At 38.4% G+C, this 13074-nt stretch overlaps 1 pseudogene; it reads right to left on the bottom strand.

The window, feature by feature from the left end:
- Window positions 1–882: 882 nt before the first annotated feature.
- Window positions 883–1046, bottom strand: LOC114619229 (annotated as a pseudogene).
- Window positions 1047–13074: the final 12028 nt, after the last annotated feature.

Raw genomic sequence — 13074 nt, 5'->3', positions numbered from 1 at the left:
CACATGAATCTGAACAGTATTTGCTCTTGCAACTTATGAACGTGTTATCCTTATGCATTTACTTATGTGTTTGTTTTCTTTCATAAGCACTTTGTGGATCTTAGACTTCACGTTTTACACACATTTTTTAAAAGAAATTATTTTAGAACATTTTAGTTTCACAGAAAATTTGATGCAAGAAGTAGAGATTCTCTACATAGCCCCAGGCCCTTCGATCTGCCACTACCCAGCTCTGGACCAAAGATTCTTCCATTGTCAACATTTCTTTCGCTTCATAATAACCCAATGTCCATGGCTTAGATTAAGGTTAATTCTCAGGGTTTGCATTCCATATGCTTGGACTACTTTACAATGAGAAGCACCCACCACTTTAGTACTAGACAGGACAGTTTCGATGACTGAAAGGCACAGAAGTGCCTCATCTATCTGACCCTCTCTCTGCCCTTCTCCCTGCCAATCACTGAGCTGGGTGAGTCTTCTCCAGAATGTCATATAAAGAGACTTACATTGTATGCTGTCTTTCCTGGATCAACTTATTTTTTCAGTCAGTGCTTTTAAGTTGATTTCATGATTCTTCATGGCTTGATAACTCATTTCTTTTTAGCATTAGAAAATATCTATTGACAATCTGGGTACTATAGGGCCTATACATTCATCTCCCTGGCTTGTTTTAAAATGTGAGTATTTGTAAATTAAGGTTTTGTGACGATTCATGGCAAGTATTATGTGGAATCCTAAAATTTCCACTTTTGGAAACATATCAAGGACTGTAGTTGCTATGTCAGAGCATGTTTAGTTTCATAAAATGTCACATTCTATTCTTAGACAGGTAATGAAGAGCGCCCTGGTGCTTCCATCATTTGAGATGTTCAGCACGGGGACATGAGCCACACAGGTGTGTCCTCTCCCTGATGACATGTAATACAGAGATCTTTTCAGATATTGATTTCACCATAAACATCTTCCTAGTGAGATGTGGAAGTACTTACAGTAAGTTTTACAAACACTTTCTACACTTGATCTTAGCCAAAAGGCCGAGAAGCGATTTACAAACACTTTCTTCTAGGTTATGGCTCCTGTTCTTTTTACATTGACACTGATTTTCCCAAAACAAAGTATAACAGTTATTTCAATGAAATCCAGGTTTTCAAGTCTTTTTTTCTTTTTTTAAGGGATTGCACCCTGGGTATTTAGAAGAATACTGCTGCTCTGTGGTCCACATGGATGTTCTGTTATTGTCTATTTGGTTTAGTTTTGTGTTTTTCATTTAGATCTGTGTTCCATTTCAATTATTTTTTTGTTGTGGATAGAAGGTCTAGGTCTACATTAATTTGTTATATGTGAACGCCTGGTACCAGAATCCATTATTGAATAGATGATCTAGTCTCCATAGGATTTTCTTGATTTCTCTGTAAACAAATTGATTATGTTAGTGGAGGTTGAGTCTATTTCTGGTCTCTTTATTCTTTTTCATTACGTATTTGATCACTCTGTCTTCATTCCTGTGGTCTTGTAGTTGGGTAGTATGAGTCCTTCAAGATTGTTCTCTTTCAATATTCATGCCTCTATTGCATCTTTCGCATTTTGTCTGATTGTTTCTTTGTCTGGATGTTGTGTGTGTGTGTGTGTGTGTGTGCCTGTGTTCATGAATGTGTGCAGTGTGCACACATCTGTGTATGGAGTTTAGAGGCCCATATTGGATATTCAATTCTATCACTCTCTACATTTGTCTTATTGAGTTATGGTCTCTTTCTGGACCTGAAACTTATCAGTTTTCCTAGGCTAGCTTCATACTGAGCTTCAGGCTTGCACCTGTCTCTGCTCCCTCTATCTGCTGGGAAGCACAGGATTACAGAGATACACCATTGCATCAGCTTTTAAATATGTGGTCTTGAGAGTTAAACTCAGATCTTCATGCTTCTCTGATAGACACTTTACCAACAGCTGTATGCCAGACTTCACTTGCATGTGTATATACTTTTTAGGCTGTTTGCCAATGTCCTGCAAAGTGATCTAGAATTGGTCACTTTTGATTAATGAATATATTAAACTGGGAAGAAATAACATTGAAAACATTTTTTCTATCAATAGACATGAAATATCTCCTCAGCTGTCTGCTTCTTCCTTAAATTTTTTCATGAAAGTTCAGTGATTTTTCTCATGTGCATAGTAAAAACGTCTATATTCTATTTATATCTATGTGTTTTAATTTTATGGTACTAGTATAAATGACACTTTAAACTTCAAATTCTACTTGGTTACCATAGAAGCCTTTCATGGGTTTACTTTTTAACTCCCAAATCTTATCATAGACTATTTCTTATGTATGATTCTTACATGTTAAGTCTAGGTTTTTATACATAGACTTTCATGCAATTTGTGAAGAAAAACACTCTGTTTCTTAGGCCTTCAACTACAATATGGAAAATTAGTAATGAGAGAGGATATCTTTGACTTGCTCTAGGTATGAGTTCGAAGTGTTCGAATTTCCTTTATTAAGTACTATCTTAGATGTGCATGTGTGCATACAATATGAAGGCAAGAACATATTGTTGTATATCTTATTAAGTTGACCTCTAAGTACGTCCTGTCTCTGGTGTAAATGCTTATGATTTACATTTTAAATCCTTTCCACACTCCTAAAGAAACCTGACTCTCCTTTCTCTTGCAGTCACCAACTCTCACTAGCCTCCTTCAGTTAAGAGGGGTAACAGAGCACAATCTTGTAAATGTACTTAAGATCCTGGAATGAGTTATTCAAATTATTATAGTACATACACATCAAGGTTTTTCATTTGTTTGTCTGTTTGTTTTGTTTGTGTGGTACCATGCCTGGCTATATGTCAGGCAGTTTTTAAAATGATGAACTATGAAGAGATGATACACACACACAGACACACATACAAACACACACACAACACATATATGTGTCTGTGTGTATGTGTCTGTGTGTGTGTATTGTGTAGGCCACATTTGATATAGCTTGAGCATAGAATACCTCAAAGCCTGTCTCCACTGTGACATACATTCTCTAATAAGGCCACACCTCCTAATAGTGCCACTCTTTATGGGGCAAGCATTTAAACACATGAGTCAATGAGGCTATACCTATTCAAACCACCACATATGTAATAAATACAATAAAATAATAATAAAATTCAAGTGACATATGCTATATCACTTGAATGACACTCAGGGTGTGTGTGTGTGTGTGTGTGTGTGTGTGTGTGTGTGATGACTCCAGTCCAAGTTACTTAGGAGTCTGAAGCAAGAGGATCAGTTGAACCTTAAATTTAAGAGAAGTCTGGTTGATAAAATGAGACACTTTCTTACTCTGTAGACCAGGCTGGCCTCGAACTCAGAAATCCACCTGCCTCTGCCTCCCAAGTGCTGGGATTAAAGGCGTGCGCCACCACCGCTCGGCAATGAGACACTTTCTCAACATAAAAGAATGAACAGAGGTATAATAAAACCATAAATTCAGCTGTGTGTGAGTGTATGAGTATTTGTGTGTGTGTGTGTGTGTGTGTGTGTGTGTGTGTGTGTGTGTGTGTGGTGGGAGAGACATGTGTATATAATACACTTGTGGAGGCCAGAACACAAAGTTTTGAAGTAAATTCTCTTTTGTTACATTTATGTATTTTCTGGGACTTGAACTCAAGGTCATCATAGGCTATACAAGTGCTGGTACCCACTGAATAGTCTTGCTAGCCCAGACAGATGAGTATGTTATGAGGCTATAAAACAAGTTGGTAGACACTGTGATAATCAATTACATTTTCTATACAATAGCAATAAGAAAAAATATGACATTTTAAATTTACTTGTTGAAATATCAATAAAAATGCTAGTAACTTAGAGGAAATCCAATAAAAGGCATGCAGAATATATTAATTTTAAAAAAAGATTAGGCCAAACAATCCAGAAAGATTTGACTTAGTGGACTGATAGCTTTTATGCAAATAGAGTCAAAGGTCAAATGGTATCAAGTGTCTACAGCTTTAATGCTGGGGCTGGGAATATGTCTGCTTTATATGCACCTTCTCAGTCAGACAACCAGTGTCTACAGTCTAGATAGAACAAGGCCACAATACTCCTGAGGAGGAAGAATGAGGCTGAGCAGCCGACCTGATAGACATTAAGAATCACGATAAATCCTTGGATGGGGTGATCAATTGCTCATAGTGCAAATATCTTTTGCAGAGAATCTAAATTTAGTCTCTAGCACCCAGGCTGAAAGGTCCACAGCTGCCTATAATTCCAACTCCAAGTGGATCCAATGCCTCTGTCTTCCATGAACACTTGTACTCATGTGACTATCCCAACACACTTACACAGAATTGAGAAAATGTTTTTGAAAACTACTATAAATAAAAAAAAACTACTATAAATCCACTGTTATGAAGAAAGTGACTTTGCCACAGGGATACTCAGATGGATCAGTAGAATACAAGCTCAATCATAAATGAACCTGACAAAGAACTGAAACTGTGACTGGAAAACTGGGATGGCTCAGTAACGTGGTCTGACACAACTTCAAGTCCTACTGATTGAATTGGCCCCTTTTCTTGCCTTATTAAAACCAGGGATTGATGGCTTAAAGCTTCTTATGAAAATATAAAACTAAGAGTTTTGAAAACCGTGTCAGCTAAATTAAGGTCTTGAAACTTTAGTGTATCCATATTTATTCTCTGTCTGGTTTTCCTACGTATAATTAAAAGTTTCTTATATTGAATATGGTCAGAATGTTTTGTAGAAACTTAAACCTCTCAAAGAACTAAAAACCAGAACAGGATGAAAATAACTGTGTCTGTGCCCCAAAGAAAATAAAAATAGAAATCGTACTCTCTGGAAAGGTATTTGCGAATACATAGCCAGTGCAAGATTCTCTTTTGTTTTGAGTGTAAAGAAAAAAACGTAAGTTCATAAGCCAATTCCCATACAGGAACTGTGAAGACGGTGTTCCAAAACCAGATGCATTTTGCCCTGCAGAATTATGGGAAGCACCCCACTCTTACAACTTACAGGGAGAATAGAGATTAAGGTACAATTTAAGAATTATTTATTGTGCTTTACATTTTTAAGAAGTGCTTAAAAATGTATTTGATTCTTATATAATCTAAGCTGTGAATAGATACAGAAGGTGTTAGAGGAAGTATTTAAATAAGCAAAATCAAAAGCCTACATCTTTCATCGGCTAAGTCACACAGCTAGTGGTTACATTGCTGGTAGTTGACTCTGACTCTGCCCACTACCCATCCCCCATCCCCCATCCCTTACCCTGGACCATTTTACCTTGAAAGATAACAGCAGACTTGTAAGTCTGTAAAATATCTCACTACTTTGGAAATTCCTTCCACAGCACGTCATCTGCTAGGAACCTCACACTCACGCTTGAATGTCTTTAGCATATTTTTTCCTCCTCGGAATACACAGACATCATAATTTAAACCAAACCCAGAATTAGTTATCTACATTCAGATCTTTCTGTTCCAAATGTGTAGATAATCAAACATAACCATGAAATAATTGTGTTTTTATTTCTCCAGCTCCATCATTTTATGCTTTGATTTGTCTACGAGATAAGTAAAAGTACTTACTTTCAAAACTGCTGGAATGGGGGTGAGTCTTTAAATGAATGGGTAGTAGGTCTAGCTTCCATTCATCTCCTTTGTCAGAATGGAAAATGTATAGCTATCCGTCCCTTTATGCCACAGGTAGCAAAGAGACGAAAGATTTTCAGACATTTCAAATCTGACATGCCACTGTTACTCAATGGATAAGTAATATTGGGTGGTATGATTTATACATTTTAGTCTTATCCATAAACATTGTGATTAGAAAGTCTCTCTCCCCATCTCTTTTCCCCTCTCCTTACTCCTCTCTCTCTTCTTCTCCACCCCCCCCTCCTGCTAATAGTCACACAAACTTGCCAGGAAATGGTAGTCTGGTTTACAGGCAAGCTACATCTCACATCCCATTAAACCCACCTGCTCACACTTGGCAGGATTGGGCCTGAGTTGGTGCTCATTAGAGCCTCTGGCAGTGGGACGAGGTGGATGGGAGATGCAATGAAACCATGCCTGGAAAGCGAAACAGGTTTGGGTTTTATTTGGGCTTTTATTTGGTGCGTGGGCATGCTGCTTTCCATTACACCAGATAACAGGTTGCCCGTAGCATGTTTAAGAGATATGGAACTTTTAAGGGGCTGAAAATGAAATTAAAGCTTGATGAAATGCATTCTAATCTATGCCTTGCACTCATACGCATGCCAGGAAATGATCAGGCTGATGTTTTAATTGTAACCGGGCTGTTCCCTAAAAGGCCTCAACCATATCCACTGGGCTGCACATGGAGAAGCCAGAAACAATGCCATTAAGAATTTATATGCCATCTTATGCTCCACTCTCTTCATAGCATTACCTCAGCTCTACAGGCATTTTCTGCCCCATTTACCAAACAGGGCTCCAGTCAATGAAGTTTTGCATTATGTGCCCCCAGGGGAAGAAAATAATGCAAGAGTTTTACTGTCCATGTTAATACCATGTAATGCATTACTCAAACACACACTCAGGACCAACAGTTCTAAGTACACAGCTTTGGCTTAGCGACTTTCAAACTGACTTCTTAACTGGCAACTTTTCAATGGCTCTTGTCTTTCCCAAACTTCTTCTTGGAAGACTTAAGGGTCAAAGAAGAGTCAGAACAGTGGCAACTCTAGGTGGAGCTGGTGACATTCCAGAGCTGCCATTGGAAAGCAGAGAAAGACTGATATCCAGATGATTTGTTTGCCATTTTGTTTTTTAAAAATATATTTAAAACTTTCTTAAACTGGAATTCATCCTCACCTACTTCTTGGGAGACTAATGTCTTTGAAAAGTAGCCCAGCGCTCGGAAAATGCCATGAGTCTAGAAGTGAAATCTGAAGTGTCTGGTGAACAGTGAGGTGAACATTCCCTCTCTTTTGATGGTGGGTGGGGGAGGGTCTAGCTTTCTTTTATTTCCTCTCTACTCCCTTTGAATAGGAGAAAATATATCTGTCTTCTCTGTTTGGATAAGCAGAGGGAAGGGCTTAAAGAAGAGAAACATTTTCCACACCAGCTGTTCCCTAACTCAAGTCCAGCATGAATGTATTCTTTCCTAAGCCGGTGATATTAGGACAAAATGTTCAACAGAATAGAAAATAGAAAGTGAGCCAGTGGAGTCCCTTTTATTACTTTTATACATGTTTTGAGAGAGAACAGCAGATGGCTATGTGGCTTAGTTAGGGTTTCCATTGCTGAGAAGAGACACCATGACCAAGGCGTCTCTTGTAAAGACAACATTTAATTGTGACTGGTTTCCAGGTTCAGAGTTTAGTCCATTATCATCAAGGCAGGAAGCATGGCAGCATTCAGGCAGGCATGGCACTGGAGGAGCTGAGAGTTCTACATCTTGTTCTGAAGGCAAACAGGAGGATACTGGCTCCAGGCAAACAGAAGGGGGGTCTCAAAGCACACACCCAAGTTACACACTTCCTCCATCAAGGCCGTACTTCCTAATAGTGTCACTCCCTGGGCCAAGCACATTCGAACCATCACACTATGGGATCAGTTAATCACATTTAGCCCAAAACTAATGATAAGACTGTGGATACCCAAAGATAAGGGAGATAGATCAGTGAGTAAAGTGCTTGCAGCACAAACCTGATTTGGATTCCCCAGAACCCACATTAAAAAGGTGTCTATGGTTACACAAGTTTGGGTTCTTAGCACTTGGGGGTAGAGATGAGAGAAAAATTTTAACTAATTAGCTGCCCAGCCCACCCTAATTAGAACATTCCAGGCCAGTGAAAGAAACTGTTTCATTAAAAGTAAGGTTACCTGGTCCTGAGAAACAGCACCTAAAATCTACACACACACACACACACACACACACACACACTACCACTACCACTTCCACCACCAGTGACACCACTATCACCAATACCATTACATACACACACACTAATATCACTACATATTACCACCACCACCATATGCCACCACCACTACCAACAATACCATTACACACACACACGCACACACACACACACACACAAACACACACACATACACTCATGCTCAGCCACTATCATCATCCCCACCACCTCCATCACTACCAGTATCTCTAAACTGTCTCCAAGCTATCTGTTTGATAAGCTCCATGTATAATTGTTTTACTTTCTTCTAGGTTGTCCAACACACTTTAGCAGACATCATCATCTATGAGAAACGAATACTGTCATCTCAATGCTAAGCAACTAGCCTTCTTTCTATTAAACAAGTGTCCTCTGAATAACTAATTTTAATATAGCTTTTAAAAGATCTTTAGACAAAATCTTAATATCTAGACAATATTTAGTAATTCTCCATCAAGTTGGCAGTCTTTAAGCTTTATCCCACCAACATTGCTAAGTAAAATTTCAAAGAAGGTTTGAGACACATGTGTTTAGGCTCAGAAAAACTTTGAGTACCTCAGTATAAAAGTTTGAGTGAAACGCAAATGAACAGAATGTCAAATGGAATTTAGGAAGAATGTCTCAGTATAGCTGTGTGCTTTATTTATTTTGGCCACTGACAATATATGTACTATAAAAGATTATGCCGGACCACCAGACAAGCTACAATTCAATTTTCTTTTTACCACACCCATTCTTTTATACAAAGATATTTACTGGACAAACTAATTCGTTTTTCACTCTCATAATGAGATTCTTCAGTCATCTGGACCTTAGTTTCTTTCAATGGTATCAATTTTCTGGTTTGCACAAACAAGTTTTGTGTTTTTCCTACAATCTGATAGAGGTCTATCATCTAGTTTACAGTGTTGTCTGAAGCATCCTAAGTTCTGCCATGTGAAAAGTCATGGAGTTTTGGAATGTGCATAATGACCATACTTGTGAAGTATGCATTAAAAAAAACTCAAAATAGGTGTGTTGGCTTACCCTCATCTAGAATGAACGTGTCTTATAGGCCTGTGTAAAGAGCTACTTCACACACATGATCTTTGCTGATCAGCCACTGCACACCCATGACACTGACCACAGCTCTTCAAATGTGGATGTGAGACAGCAAGATGGTAGAATTGGCGTGGACTGGCATACCCATTGTATTGTCTCCATCAAGCACTTCCTGTGTGCAAGACCTTTGGAAGCAACAGATGGCCTACAAGAGAGCTGGGGGACTTGTTTGACAATGAAGCCCTTGGCTGCAAACTCTCTTCTCAAATGACTAACTCATCTGGCCAGGGAAGCGAGGCCTGAGATGTTGGGGCTGAGTGAGAGCGAGGGGAAGTCAGTCCGACAGACTGGGTTGCCTTTCTTGTCCTTGGCATTGAAGCAGTGCATGGTCTTCTGTTGTTCCTGGAACCACTCAAGCATATAATGGATGGAGTACCAGTGATTGGAAACGGTCGACCTTAGATGATATTTCCTCAAGTTATTTTCTTTCCATGACTTGGTAATGGATTTTTCGAACTTCAACAGTACGGTTGAAGTGCCTCTTGATTTTGTTTGCTGTTGCCCCTTCTGGATCCAAGCCTGTCTAGTTATCATGTCATTTGTTTTCAACACTGGAAATCAACGAGTCTCCCACGTCTTACAAATTATCCTTGGGGGGTTATGTGATCCTCAGCAAACAAATAAACTAAAGAACCATTCTGACTTCTCTGAGGAAACGGAGACATTTTGGTTCCCTTTGAATGAGTTAAGTTTTCAGATCTGCAGCTTAGGTTCACTGAATTCCACAGAGGTCACTGGAGAGTGAGGGGTGTCTGACAGTCTTTGAGCATGAGCGGGTTAGAGTTATGGCATGCTGATCCATTCTGGTGTACTGGTATCTAGGGCACCAAATGAAGGGACAGTCAGAGAGTTCTGGTTCATATAGTAATGCCTGTGACTCTGATGAAATATAAGCCAGGCATATCTGGGTTAAAATCCTAGTTCTGCTAGTAACATGACGGATGAAATGAAACAGATTTCTACAAGTCAGGTGCTTCAATTCTTATACTCCAGTACTAATAGGAGGATTTATATATGTGTGAGTATGCCTATGTGTTGGACACTAGTCTAAGCATATGGACTATAACAGCCCATTTAAATTTCATTACATTCCTAAGACATATGAAGCAAAACACCATTGTTGTTGTCCCTACACAGGGAGGTGGTGCATATTGCAGACATGTATGTATGCCTATGGGAGCCAAATGTTGATGCTGACTATCGTACTTTCTCTTCGCTGAGAAACTATTGAGAAAGGAACTTACATTGAATCTGGAGCCCATTGATCTCTCCTTTTAAACCAAGTACTCCAGGTGGGCCACTATACCCATCCAACTTTTACATGAGTTCTGATCTGTAGTTCAGTCCTCAGTCTTGTACAGCAGACACTTTCTCCACAGACCCACCTCACAGCCCTCATCAATGGGTGTTGCCATCTACCTTTCTAGTTAGCATACCCAAGTATATAGTTTTCTGAAAAACTTTATCCTGTAATGATTCTGTAATGTGTAAGGATAGAAGATATATTCTGAAAGTTATTGATTACATAGAAATGGATAGGTTTTGACTCTCTTTAACGAATCAGTGATGAGACACACCGGTGGCAAGGTAGTCTAATTGCACAGCATTCTCACATCACCTGGCCCCATTGATGTTACTGTGTTTGCATTTTGACCTCAGGAGGATGAAAAGTTGCTTTACATATAACTTCTACACCTTTAATTTAGTTTAGCTTTGTATGTGTGCGTGTGTGTGTGTGTGTTATCTTGTTTTGAAGGAGGAGATTGATTTTTTTTAATGTTTTCCTTTTAATACAATAATACTGATATTGATTAATTCAAGTTTCTTATTTTCCCTCTAATTACCTAAATTGAAGAATCCTCCTGATTTTCCTTTGTCCTTATATTTAGTTTTCTTTTTACTTTTGATATGTCCACACAGTGATAAAATTATGCCACTATCAATCTAATACATCCATACACCATTTCACATAGCAAACTTTCTATTTTGCAGCAAAAATACGTAAGACATGATTTTTTCAGTTATAACAGAGTTAATATCACTATAGTCAGCATGTTAGACTCTCAGAATGGATTCTTCTTTCAAGACAGGGATTTGAGTTTTTGTTTTGATTTGGTTTTGTACGTTGCTTTTGTATCCTACAATCTTAATGAATTGGAATATTTATGGTTAGTTGTATGTGTGTGTCTTCAGAGCTTTTCTATATAAATCTACTCAACTGACCGCAAAAATCACATCATCCTTTCCTGTCTGGGTGTCTTTTATTGAGTTTTCTCATGGCTATGACTCAGTGCTGTATAGGTTAAAAATAGTGATAGTGGAAATCATTGTCTATGCTTAATATAAGAAAATCTATCTCACCTATATTCAAAACATTAAAAAATGATGAATATTACCTACCTTGTAGTAAATGTTCTTCTCTAGGTGTCCAATAAACCAACCAACTAATGAAAGAACAAATAAATCAATAAATGGGAATAAATTCATCAAGTGACACAGCAGATCCTTTAGGCAGGGGACTCTTAACACTATATATTATTTATTTTAAATAAACTTCTGTTAGATTTATTTATTTTATGTTAATGAATCTTTTCCTTACATGTATGTATGTATACCACATGTCTGCCTGGTCCCTGTAGACCTTGGAAGGCTTCAGATCCCATGGAGCTAAAGTTAGTATGGCTGTAAGCTACCATGTGGGTGCTGGAAACTGAACCCAGGTCCTAGAGAAAAGAAGTCAACCGTCTTACCCATTGAGCTATCTCTCCAGCCTCTGTTTGGACATTCTTGAATGAACTCACATATGAAATCCTGATTCATACAGTGAATAAACTGAGCTTAGTAACCAAATCCTGACATCCTGGAAATTTTAGCAGACAAGCAAAACTGTTCTTTCTCATTGAAGAAATGAAATTTGCATTGATTACTCAAACAGACTGACATTCCTTTGCATTGACAGGGTAAATCTGCAAAGATCATACCAGTTGAATAGCACGCTCATGGGAAAACAACTGCAGTGTCAAATTAATAAGCTGTTTTCCTTTCTCCAGCATGAGCAATAGGCACCGTTTGGTTCTGCTTAGTTATTATCTATTCCAGCTTATACATTATTTACTTTCCTCGATGTAATAATAACACCAGGGCACCAGTGCATTTTTTCCATGTGAGATAATTACATAAATTAAGTGAGTCCAACACTCACACCTAGCCGAGTTCAAAACAATTTTTAATGTTTTGATTATAAGCAAGTAAATGAACATATGTCCAATTACATTTTGGGTGCAATAGCTTTAGACACCACATCTTGGCATTATATTTTATTAGCTAAAAGTTCACATATGGTTTCCATGTCTCCAAGCTGTCTTTAAGGACAAGGAGTTGTATAACCTAAAGTTGTTTTCTTTCCTCTTCTCTCCCCAACCCCTCCCAATGGCTTACATATGCTCCCTTACAGAAGGACCTCTCTTAATTTTAAAAAGCTTGTGTGAAAATCTGAAAATTTGCTGATGCATTGAAGAAATGAAGAAAGTGCTGCTTCTTACACTCAAGTATTTAGCTAATAAAAGATTCCTAAATGAATATGAACCTGCTCACTTTCAAACAGGAGTATTTCTATGTGCACAGAGTGCTCGCCTACATTTTGCCTCTTGCTTTTGCTTTGAGACTGTTGGCCTGATCCTGTCATTTCCCTCCTGAAGACACCCCTCAAAGATTTGGGATGTAAGACAGGGGGACCTGGAATATGTAAAACACAGTCTTGCTCACGAGGGACACAGAAGGAAGGAGCACAAAGAAGACATTCATCCTCCTCTGGCTGCACCATGCTCTGAGTATCTATGTTACAGATACAGTTAATGATTTGGAAAACTGCAAGACTCTGGTATTCTGGCCAAGGCTTACAAACTAAGTTTCTGAACATCAGCCCAACAGCTTTGTGACTTTTTAAGGTTGTTGCCTTAACAGCTCATGAACCTTGAATCAACCAAACCTCCTTTTCTTTCATTTGATCTGCCTATATATTGGGACTGTTATAT

The sequence above is a fragment of the Grammomys surdaster genome, unplaced genomic scaffold (assembly GCF_004785775.1).
Source record: "Grammomys surdaster isolate TR1022 unplaced genomic scaffold, NIH_TR_1.0 62, whole genome shotgun sequence".
Classification (NCBI taxonomy): domain Eukaryota; kingdom Metazoa; phylum Chordata; class Mammalia; order Rodentia; family Muridae; genus Grammomys; species Grammomys surdaster.
The sequence above is the reverse complement of the archived record's forward strand: the minus strand, read 5'-3'. Positions and strand labels throughout refer to the sequence as shown.